General features: G+C 44.0%; 1 long non-coding RNA gene across 9 annotated transcripts in view; it reads right to left on the bottom strand.

Annotated features, from left to right (window-relative positions):
- Nucleotides 1-12,417, bottom strand: part of LOC147047239 (uncharacterized) — an 89,395-nt gene that overhangs the window by 55,810 nt on the left and 21,168 nt on the right. For 8 of the 9 annotated variants that reach the window (XR_015067925.1, XR_015067926.1, XR_015067929.1 and 5 more), the window contains one exon: nt 11,123-11,238. This is a non-coding gene — a long non-coding RNA (uncharacterized LOC147047239). Of the gene's footprint in view, nt 1-11,122; nt 11,239-12,079; nt 12,208-12,417 lie in introns of all 9 variants that reach the window. The other variant, XR_015067930.1, reaches the window with a different exon arrangement.

Here is a 12,417-nt window from a genome sequence, read left to right as displayed (position 1 = left end):
AGGAAGAAAAAAAAAAAGAAAGAGCGGTAAAGTTCAAACAGATGTAATCAGATGAGCTGGATAAGCATTTGGGGCTCAGTTAATTCCCAACAAATTATCTAATCCAGATGTTGCACTCTCAGTGTAAACACGGTGTCCTGCAGAATCATAAAACAAATAAGCATGAAAAAGGTTTAAAGTTTCAAACGGGGCCTAACCTCGGACAGAGACCTTCCCACTTAGGGGGGGGGGAGTTAGCGAGAAGTTGGGGGGGGGGTTTAAGAAAAATCGAGAGCACACGCCCCCCTGTGCTGCCTTTTTGAAACAAGAAAATGTAAATATGGTAATATTTAGCACGTGTTTTAAAACAGATCATTTTTCTCAAGCGGGGAGAATGAGTGAGAGACAGAAAGAGAGAGAGACAGAAAGAGAGAGACAGAAAGAGAGAGCGACAGAAAGAAAGAGAGACAGAAAGAGAGAGACAGAAAGAGAGAGAGAGAGAGAGACAGAGAGAGAGAGAGAGAGACAGTGAGAGAGACAGAGAGACAGAGAGAGAGACAGAGAGAAAGAGAGCGAGAGAGACAGAGAGACAGAGAGACAGAGAGACAGAGAGACAGAGAGACAGAGAGAGAGCCCACACGCGAGAAGGCCTCCCCAGATTGTGTGCATGTGTGTGTTGCAGTCAGTGTGACCCGAACAGGTTTCGACTTCCTCTGTTTGCTCACAAACCAACAGCCGGCGAGTATAACGGAACAAAAACGCAGAAAACGGCGGCGCGAAGGGCCATATTGTTCTGCAAACATTTGTCACGGAGCAAAACGAGGAGGAAGCTAGAGAGGGGAGAGAGAAAGCGAGAGAGAGAAAGACGGAAGGGAAGGAGAGGGGAGGTGCAGAAATGGAAACATGCGAGACATATGGATGTGTTTAAGGACCACCAGGGTAGGGAAACTTGCGCATTTTCGTATAAACCCTGATAAAGTCCAAATATGTAATTACACGGGGGTTTAGGACTCGCCCGTTGCCAATCCATTCAGGAATTCCATCTTACGAGTGCCAGCCTGCGAGCGGGTCTCTTTATCCTTCTCAAGTGGCGGCTCGCCACTTCAGGGCCCCGAACCCCGTTTCAGCGCCCGAGTGCCATTGTACCGCCGTCTTTTTAACAAGCGTCAAAGAAGAAAGCGCCCGAAAAGAAATGCACATAAAAAAAAAAAAAAGGGAAAGGAGCAAAACGCCTTGTAAAATACCTGTCGCACATGTCAACATTTCAACACCGCCGCCGTCGGTGGTATTTATGACGTTTCGATTCCTTGTCGCCGCGTTTGTAGCCAATTTGTTGCGCTCCAATAAATAGACTGGACTATTTATCAGCGCAGCACATGGCAGCCATTTATGGCACCTAACAAGAGGCAGATGTGTTTCGGTGCCTTTTCGCATGTAGGTTTGATGACGCGCCGACGGGCCGAGACAGGCGGCCATGTTCAACGCGGTGATGGCTTCAAGTATGGCCTCTGAACATCAACTTTGATTGAAAATGTCTCAGTAACTCGCAGTGATGGTAGTTCTACTCAGAGGATAAATAATATATGCATGTTACTAGCTAGCTGTATATTTTTGTTTGTTGACGTATCAGTGCTGGAAGGGGTAAAAACATGATAATGCTATTCATTAGCTATTAGCATTAAGCTAGCACAAGTAAGCTGTGTATTTTGTTTATGTTGACGTATCAGAAGGGGTAAAAACATGGCAACCCTATCACAATTTTTGATCGCAAATCAAAGCATTTAAAAAAACAGCTGACGGATCGCGTCATAAAATGCAAAACGCACATATCGTAACAAGTTTGTGCAAATAAATGACGCAAAAGACGCTTCCACCTTTGCTTGTCTTTCCATGCCAGCACTCTTTGATTCACACGCATGCCGCCTTGCCGGTGCACCTTTTCCTACTTCCTGTGAGGCCCGTCTCCGTGACGTCCAAACACAAACTGTGCCTCCAGTGTGTTCTTTGGAGTGTCTATTTATTGTGTGTGTTATGTGTGTCGGAGTGTTGCCAATTACCCCAGCTATAAATACAAGATCCCCATCCGTCACTGAGTTTCTGGGTGGCTGCAGCGCCGCCATAATCGCTTGCAGATGGTCACCCAGATCTTTTCTCGAGCTCAGTGCTGCAGCGCCGTCGGGCAGCGGCCGTGCGAGAGGGAGAAGCCGCCGGCGAAAAAGAGTGAGTGGAGGGGGGGAGTGGGCTAAGATGAGTGACAGGAGTGAATAAATACAGAGCGAGCAGAGGAATAAACAAGCGGACACTAAATGTTGCTTTTGTCCTCAAATTCTCGCCGAGTCTGCGAGGAAAGCAGCCAGCGAGGGAAAATGGATCGACTGAACTTGATACGCGCTCTCGGTTTTGCCAACCGCAGTTTCCTATCGGATGTAATTGATCACAATCAGATGAGGTTCCGGATATGTGGGACAGATGGGATAGAACTGAAGGTTTGTTATTCACTGGGAAACTATTAACAATTGATCTAATTAGGGATTAGGTGTAGAAAAGAGCAGATGGGGATTTTTCTAATTCAAAAATCATTACTAATAATAGAATGTCTAAATTTAAAATGTAAATGAACAGCTAGTACATGTTTATAAATTAGTAGCTAATAAATCAATGAGTGAAATTGCTAACATGGTCTAATACAAAAAAATGAGCACACGTGACAAAGGCTCTCTAACGTTCACTAACAACCCAGGCTAAACTTAGCTCTGTACTACTTCCTTATTTAGGCAGCGTCTTGGTGGCATTTTGTGTCATAATTCAGAACGAGCACTACAAATGGGTGAATTTTTTAGCCAATAGCAGTATTTCTATTTGGGTCAAATACGTCAAATTGCGCCTGTTGAAATAAAATCCGTTTGTAAATGGAAATGGCTGCAATTAATTCACTATTAACAATGGCAAAGTATTAAATATGAATTGTTAAAGCTCTAATATATTCCCTCAATTATTGACATCTTGAAGACTGGGTCATTTTACTTTATGATGTGATGATGCACGGGGATTTGAGTTGGCCTAGTGCCATTTGCCACTCTGCTCCCAGAGGAGACTTGATCAATGAACATATTAACAAGAAATTAGCAGACCTGGGCTATTGATCGACACAGTTGGGGTCAACGTGTGACCCGGGGACAGCTGCTACTAAGTAGCCAGGCCTGAAAAGCTTTTTTTTATTTCATTTTTTTTTTAAATATATTTATTTCTTTTCTTATATCTTTATTTCTTCTTATTTCTTTCTATATTTATTTTATTTTATTTCAAACAAAAATTTATTTTACCTTCAGAGCTCAAAAATAAAATATTCCCTTGTAATTGGATTCCATTGTAGCAATTAAAGACAAGCCTATTCCACAAAGTCAGCAGATCGGTCATACAAAAATACAGACGCGCATAATCGGCAAGTAAAACAACAAATCGAGTTGATCATTCTCATATGAGATGTCTCTATTTGCGTTCTACAGAGCGCGACGTCAAGGTTGCGACCTGTTCTCATCGAGCAGACCTTTCTAGTTAACATGGAGGCAGCTCGGCAGTTATTACAGATGTTCCGAGCATGCCAGGAGGGAGCCTGCGGGTTGCTCAGGACTGCACCGCCGCTGTAAATCTATTAAATCCCTCTCATTAGAGCACGAGCCTCATCGCAGCCGAGCCGCGGCAGGCACGTGCGGCCGCTGTTGGCTGTCAGCGTGGGCCTCGCATGCCTATTATGCTCATCACTGCGCTCGGCCGCATAGCTAATTGCCTCCGTGTTTTTTTGCCAACTGCTAATTGTACAATTGCAGGATCACTTCGGAGTAATATGTAACAATATGTCATTGGATCCTCATTTCTATCCATCCGTGCCGTATAGTGCTTATGCTCATTTGGGTCGTACTTAAGATGGCGCCAATTGCAGCTGACTTTAGAGAGAGACGTTGCTTTTGAGAATCAATTCCCGGTCATTCCATTCATAGGGATTGTTTGATTTAAAAACAAAACAAAAAATTCAAAAGATTTTTTTTATCATTCGAAAGGTATTTAGCAAAATCAGTTCACAAGTGTTTTCTTTTTTTAGTATTTTTATTTATTTTGGATTTTGATTTTGATTAAGAAATGTAACCAGTTTAGATTAAAAGAGAGCAGGACCGATGAAGGAAATTCACTTTTGACTCTTATTTGAAAGTTCTTGTATCAGTCAGGCTTAAAAAGATGAAATCATGCAACAGCCGCACAACAATTTGGGGGTTCCGCTGCAAACCGAAAGCATCAAAGGCTCGACAAAAACAATGCGGTGGGGTATAAAGGTTCTCCTGGAGTTCACTTTGAATCTAAGGTTTCCAATTTGAAAGAGAAGCTGTGTTGAAAATAAGCCACTCTGTTGAAATTTCCCCTAACGTGCAAACACTGTCAGTCTGTACCTGCGAACGCCAGAACGCATGAGGTGAGTGAGAGGCACATGTGTCCGTCAAGTGGCGCACACACACGCACACGCACACACGCACACGCACACACACACACACACACACACACACACACACACACACACACACACACACACACACACACACACACACAGAGATAGATGACATTCAAAATAAACACAACATTGCTCAGGTGAATACTTCAGCTATCCTACGTGTGGGCCACACACGGCATGTCCAGGGGACCTATATGTGAAGGTATTTCTTTACAAGCACCTTTTCTTTTTTTTCTTTTTTTTTAACAGTATTATTCCTTATTATATAGTATCACACAGGCTTGTTTTTATGGTGGAGCTGGGGAGCAAGTGAAAGAGGAAGCTAAAATAACAAAGGCCGTATTTTCTCCTCAGCTAATTTATTGCAATTCAAAATATCCAACAGGATCTTTACTACGGATAGGAAAACCAAGTCGGTTGGCTGCACAGTACGCCTGCCCCCTCCCCTGACATTCACTCCCCCAGCCAAAACTTGATTTACACATCAGTACATAAATCAGCGTGACATTTTCAGCTGAATCCCGTTTTTCACGGTGTACTCGACACTGTCTCTCAACAAGTGATACGTCAGCGTCAGGGAGGATTAAGACACTGAGGAACTTTTTTTTTTTTTCTCTTCCTCTCACCAGTGTAGTTAACAACTGAATGAGTCGCTTGAAGAGACAGTGGGAGTTCACGTGGAGGAGAAATACACGATGCGAGGAGGAAGACGGGGAGGTGAAGGAGAGGACACTCATCAGGAGGACGAGCGAGAGGGGCGCAGAGGCCGCGGGGTGGAGAGCGGGCCCTTGTGTAAATGGAGATGTACTAAACCTCTGGTAACCTGGATCACCCGTGATCAAATATTTATATATGCTATTGTGTGACAGGGCGCGCTGCCGAGTGGAGCTGTAATTTGTTTTTCCCCGCGCTAAATTAATTCCCTCCCCGTCATCAGCGAGGTGAACCTGCGGTGATTACGGCCCTTTTCTCGAGCTGCTCCCTGCCGCAACAAACACTTGAAAGATTTTAATGGTGAAAGTCCCTCTTTACAATTGCACTTCATCTGTGTCATACATTTCCATAGATTAAAAAATGGCTGAAACACTTCAGCGAAAATCACTGCCTCACTGCCTTTAATGCATTTAAAACCTGGGAGTTTGGTTAATCTTTCTGGGAAAGTCATTCAAACGTCTTGTGTAAAATCGTTAACACGGTGGCTAAAGCTAAGGCTATTTTTTTTCCCCATAACTCCACGATGTATACCCCGGTACACAATCCAGTTGAAATGTTTACTCAACATTTGCAGTTCCACGTTTCCGCAAGAAATAATGAAGCAACCGGAATTTCTCTGTGTGGGACAAATAAAGTAAATAAAGGCTAAAAATGATCTTAGCCTGTTGAATGGAAAAACATGGCCAAGGCTAGCTTATTAGCTTATAACAACTACAATAGAATCAGTAGCTTTTACTTGTTTCCATGTCGGTAAAGTCAGGGAGTGTTGTATACCGACGAATAAACATCAACGATGTCATCGATTAATAAACTTTGACTTGACATTCATCACATTAGTAGACTAGTTAGCAGAGTTAGCTTAATTAGCCCACTTTTACAGTCAACGGTTAGCCTGTGTTAGCATATCTGTCTCATATTTCTTTACTGTCCACAAGTGTGAACTTTAATGGGTTTTCTTTTGTCTTTGTACTCCACCTTCCTTCGCCCTGCGCCCGTGACGCTAACAAGAACGAGCGCTACAGATAATAATGGAGGTTCTATTCAATTCAATCCGTGTTACTCTCCTTTGATGCTCTCGGGAACTGCTCGGCAGTCAAACTAATGCGGCAAGTGCTATACGATCGACAGTTTATTCAGACGAGAGCTAGAATATAGCATCGAGAGGATGTTTATGTTGGACGAATGTATACGCTGCCTACGCTGCCTATCATACTTGGAGTCAATGTATAAACAAGATCAGAACGGAGAAGACGGCAGCAACACGTGAATCATATCGTATGATAAGCGTATGTAAAACGCAGGGGGCACACGGTGTGAACAATATTTGGACCCCGGCGCAGATTGACGCTGATTACCGTGCTATTACTGACAAATAGCGTCACTTGGTTGCCAGTCGGCAGGGCATAATCATTTGCGACTAACAGCGACGGCGCTACAAAGGGAAGGCGAGGCGGCGGCGGAGGTGCAGGCTCTTTGTCTCCCCCGCCTGCCATCTTCCTCATCTCTGAGTAGCCTGGAGGGGCCGAGAGAACGCGATAAAAAGATAGGAGCCACTCAAAGTTCAGGGCAGAGATGCCCCCTTTCATCTATCGGGAGACAATCACGTCGGGTTCTGCATGTGACATGACTACAAAGTACCGATCTCAACTTGCCAAACAATGGCGGAAAAGCAGGGACGACTTCAAGCGCTGGTGGCAGAAGAAGCAGCCACAAAAGGACGACTTTTTTTTGCTTTTCTCGTCCTTATGTTGTCTCGCTGCATCACCGAGATACTTCATTAGTTCCTCCTGTACATCATTTTAAAGCTATTCAATTCAATGGACTAATTGCGGTGCCTCAACAAACTAATGTCTCTTTATTAATATTCATCACTAAACATCAAGTAAACCTGACCAATTAAAATATGAAAATCCAATTCAGTCTTGTGGCTTCCTGACCTCGTGATGTATGCGGTAATATCCTCATTTACTTTTTTTCTTTTTTCAGGAAAGGTAAACGGGTGTTTAAAATCTCCTCTGATGTCCAACGAAGCCTTCACCAAAGTAACCCGAATGCCTGGAGGCGAGCCGTCAGTCAACGCGGACACACACACGCAATGCAGTCACTGTCCTAACATTTCCAGCGTATTTCCTCAGCGGCAGCCGGCCGAAGCAGCAGGAAATTTGCCAGCGCTAAGCCCAATTTCCTCTCATAATGCAAGTAAGTGGAGGGCCAAAGTCATGAGCTGTTTTGATGGTGCTACATGTGCCAGAACGAAAATTGGAACTGAGGGACATTTAGGCTCAACTGTAATTAGCCCCAGCCGGCGCTGCCGTTCCTGCCGGCTTGCCAATGAAATAGTACCGTTGTTCCGAGGAACTGTTTCATTTACTCTACAGTGAAGACTATTTTAGCTTAAGGAGAAAAAAAGAGAATGGTTTGACTCATCAGAAAATCTAAACAGCTCCTCCAATCCAGTCTTAAAATTTGCTGGCGTTTAAAATTGCAGTTACATTTGCATTTTCTTCTCATTTTATTTTTTTATTATTTCATTTGATTAATTCAGTCAGGGTGTCCGAGTTCAAGCGGCTATTTGGATCGTGCGCGTATTTAAAAACTTGGGTGTAACAGAAGCTCGAGGTTTAACGAACACATTCAGGAATCCCTTTTCAAAACAAATCTAGCCAAAATTATGCGGGAAGAAAAAAAAACTCGACGTCACCCTCTTTTCACGTCTGATTAAAATCATTTGGATCCGCAGTACGAGCCAGACGCGATGGCCGCTTTCCATCTCTTTAATCTTTCAAATATAGTTATTCTGCGTATGTTCATAAGGAAACATTAGAAGTCGCTGTTGATGGGCTTTGGCCGTTGCGAGCGGGCGGATGAAAGGCCTAATAGATTCATCATGACGCCGAAACGGAAGCAGGCCGTCTGACATGAGATAACAGATAAACGATAGGCGCGGTTGTATTTGATGCCCGTCTTGCCTTTGTGTTTCCATCGCCCGAGCGGTTTAAATCCCGGTCTGGCTTATGTTTCCATACGCGGAATACGTAGGGTGGATGGCGATCGTTGAAATAACATCACATCGTGCCGAGGCAACAATAGAGAAGAAGCATTGCAGTAAACAAAAGACCACAATGGAGGGCATTCAGTGTCAGATAGTCCAAAAATAATTCTGACCAAGGCAACTTTTGCTTACGAACAAAGTCGACAGTTTTATGGATGGGATGGCGCTAAATGTTTGGACTCGTTCAGAAATGAAGAAAAAGGGTGGAGATTTTTAAAATGGCGGTGCCTAAAGATACAACCTTAATAGGTACGGCAAGCTCCAAAATGCTCTTTTGCCTAACCCTTCTCCCTTTCCCATTGCACTCCAGCCTCCCCCCACTTCAGTCATTTTTTGAATACAGTAACACAATCCTGAGGAAAGCTGATATAATCTTTTCTAGACGATAAAAGTCAGTCACCCGTAGAAACATCTGCATGGTCAAATTTAAAACAAACTGCCGGGGAGTCTGGTGTCCCCATAAAGACAGGGGTGAGCAGGGTGAGAAAGGGGAGAGGGGGGTGTTGGAGAGCAGAGGAGAAGGAACGAGAGATGCTTTTTCAGGAGGAATTTTTAGTGCTTTCTACTTGGCCTCAACTTCAACCTCCACAGTCCTTGAAACAATCGCAGCTCCTACCTAGCTACAACAAAAACACTAAGTCAGACTTAATTTGCCGCCATCGACTTTTTAACTGCCCGTTGACAACCGAGGCAGCCGCAAACGGGGACGCTCTAATGATTGATATCGTAGCAGCCAGAATTGTCCGCAATAGTGGAGGAAGTTGACTAGATATTTGGAAAATAAATTTCATGTGGTAAAATGATGGGGGGGAAAAAAAACAAATAAATAATGCGTGACCAGCTGCCCTTCACAACAGATGGCCAGTCCATCTCTGCCATAGACATCCAGTAACTATCCAATGCTTCTATTGCGTACAAACACGGAACAAATTTGTTATTCATTTTAAATCCTCCAATGTAAACGACACTCAGGAAAAGGCATCTTTCCAAAAGTGAGTACAAGCCAACAATCCAGCACTCTCCAACCCCAATTCCCATGGGCGTTAGGTTAGAATGCCACTGGAGTACAGGGAGGGCACAGTGCCTGCCTCTCGTCTGCCCCCGTCTGTTGTCGGCTGAGTGTCGGATAGCTCTAATTGATTTAATGGGGGGGAGCACCGAGTCACAGCGGGAGATGAGGGAACATTGGCTGCTTTGGCAAAGTCAAGTGTGTTGCGCTACCTCAATTCCATCTTGGATGGCCCGTGTCAGTTGGGCGAAACAAGCAATGGGCCGGTGATGCGCCACAGAAAACACGCCCGGTCCAAAGAGGCGTCCAAATTGCCCCCGGAACGGCGCGTTCCCTTTTAACGCTTTGACTAACACCCAGAGTGGCGTGATGAAACCTTTGCGCCGTGTGGCGCCCGCGCTAATGCCGTGTCTAATTACTTGGCCCGGAGATAGCTTTTAGCTAAATCACCCCACCTTTTGAAGAGCCCGTATCAACGGCGACAAGGGCTCGCACAATTACATTAGCCCTCTCGCCATCCGGCGGGCCCGCCACCGACAATCAGTGTGATTTGCGGCCGCTTCATTATTGTCATCCCTCTCTCTATGACAATGACGTTTTTCCCTGCCAGAGGGACAGCGGGAAGGGGATGATGGAGAGTCCGATATTGACAAAGAACAAGGGAGAGATTGCGAAAGAGGGAGGCCTAGAAAGGGGTATTATGAGAAGGGAGAGAAATATAGAGGGAGGGAGTTGTCAGTAGAGGTTTTACTTATGCTAATGTTTGGCCTGCGAGTGTGCTGGGTGCTGCGGAGAGCCCAGGCGGCAAGTGGAGCGAGCTGGTGACCGTAATTGATTGTGAAGAGGGGTCGGATTGCGAAAACAGACCCCCGCGCGTTCTCAACACAACAAAAAGTGATGCAAAGCGACTCGTCACGACAACTCTCCACTCGCGTGTGGGATAAAATCGTGAGATTCGATGCAATAATTGCCACTGCCACATGACCATATATTGAAAAATATCTAAATGGCTACATGTTAACACATTGAAATGTAAAATAATGACATCCAAACATTACCAAAATAAAAATCTGGGGAAAATTTGTCAGATGTTTCTCTCTTGTACAATAGCGCAAAATATTCTAAAATGTATATAAAAATTATATATTCTGCCTGCCTGACATATTCATGTCTTTATTGGGCCAATTTTTACTCATGTATTTTTAAATTGGCTGATTCATCTATTATTGAATTATTTTTTGCCAAAAATGTGACCTCTTAAAATCCATATCAGTTGGCCTTAAGCTATAAAAAGTTTCTAAAGGTCTGTATTTGGCGATAGTATATTTAAGTCCCAAAGTGGTGCTTTGTCTCCAGTTGCTGTGCATTCCACCTTTTCATTTCCCATTTTCTGCCCTTGCGGACAAACACATAAAAATCAAGTGAACAGTAGTCACATGGGAGCAACTTTACAGTCCCTCAAAAAGTCGGGCCGATGGAGCGACGAACATGAAGGCAGAGTTAGAGGATTCAGGGTCAGCGGGTGACCTCTGAACTCCCAGCCACGTCAAAACTAGCAAGAGTTGTGGGTGAGTAGAGAGCTGCGGCGAATGCCGCAATACCTCAGAGAGACACTAAACATCGGTAGGAAGCGTCAAGGGGGAGGGGCTAAAGTGAAGAAGTGGACATGGACACCGTAAGGATCAAAGTGGTGCAAAATGGATCACTCAACAGTAGTCTGGACAACCAAATTGAATTGTGCTTAGGGGCCCGGATGAGCAATAAAATGTGTTAACGCAAAGATGCTGAAGCTTTTCCCAGGACGCTTACGTCCATCCAGCATGTGAAGGCATGTAAACACATCATAAAGTCAAAACGTATCACTTACCTTTCAAGTGACGTTTTTCCCCATCTCGCAAATAATTCTTCTGATTTGTTTTGATCAGTTTGCCGTACTTTGGCAATTCCACACATAATTTGGGATTCCCCGAAGGTTTTAGATTCCTGTAAATGTGTACAAAAAGAAATAAATAAATTAGATGAGGGTGTGGACGCATAGCTTGAGCCAGCTCTCTTTAATGTACAGTACCAGTACTCAACTTAAGAGCGCACTTAACTCACTCGCTAGAACAAAACAAATTTAAAAATTGAAAATATAAGATTTTATAAATCTCATATTTAAATATTTTTGCATATTTTTTATTTTAGAATTTAAAATTTTGTAATGTTCTATATATTTTTCTTTTTTTTTTTTTTAATATTTTTTTCGGAAAAGCTTAAAGAATAGTTTGAATTTTCTACATATAAAATAATAACCTGAAATCTATTGCATTCATGAATATACAAGGTCAGTGCTGGTTGTGGGACACTCACCACATAAATCTTTTTTTTTCCATTTTCTAACATGCAACATTTTCAGGTTCTAAGGACCTGACATGGGGATGGGGCTCGCTAGTGCGGGGGTCAGAGCAGGCTTGGGTGGGGCTAAAAGGAGTGAAAAGTGGAGCACTTGGAGCCTCCTAGTGTTAAGGAGGTGCTCCCCAGAGGTCCAAAACAATGGTGCTAGTCAACAACAGGAGCAGACCTGCCTCTCCGGTTCTCTCCATGTCACATTCTCGCTCTCTCAGTGCCTCTTCTCTACACCACAAAAGGATTGCTGGGGCAATATTAAGGTAGACGGGGTCAGTACAACATTTTAGAAAGGAGGAGAGGTGGTGGGGTTGGCCAGCAACGAGGAAAGAAAAGCACCCCAAACATCTTGTACCACACACACACAAGTAGGAGAAAACATGAACACACACACACACACATGATGGGGGCAGCATCATTGTCGAGGGCTTTTTACCTGAATGATTGCCCTCAATTAGATCCATGCTCAGAGTGGTTGAGAACACATCAGATATCCAGAGCGAGTAGAGGGCCGGGGGTCGAAGCAGGCACAAAGAAATAAGGGAGGTGAGCTACTCCTTGCCACTTTAGTGGGGGGGGGGGGGGGGGAAGCATGAGAGTAGAGAAATCACTCCAGAGGTAATGCTATTGAGCTCATGTATAAAATTGGTAGAAAACGACACAGTGATGATTTTAAGTCAAAATAAACCTCAGACTTGGATCATTTTGACACGCTACGCTATTGTGTATAAAGCAAAGTTTGGTGTAAAAAGTTTGAAAACCGCCCTCGAGGAA

Source organism: Syngnathus leptorhynchus, chromosome 13 (genome assembly GCF_054491065.1).
Source record: "Syngnathus leptorhynchus isolate UIUO chromosome 13, UIUO_Slep, whole genome shotgun sequence".
Taxonomy (NCBI): Eukaryota; Metazoa; Chordata; class Actinopteri; order Syngnathiformes; family Syngnathidae; genus Syngnathus; species Syngnathus leptorhynchus.
Note: the sequence above shows the minus strand (reverse complement) of the source record. Positions and strands in the feature narration are given on the sequence as shown.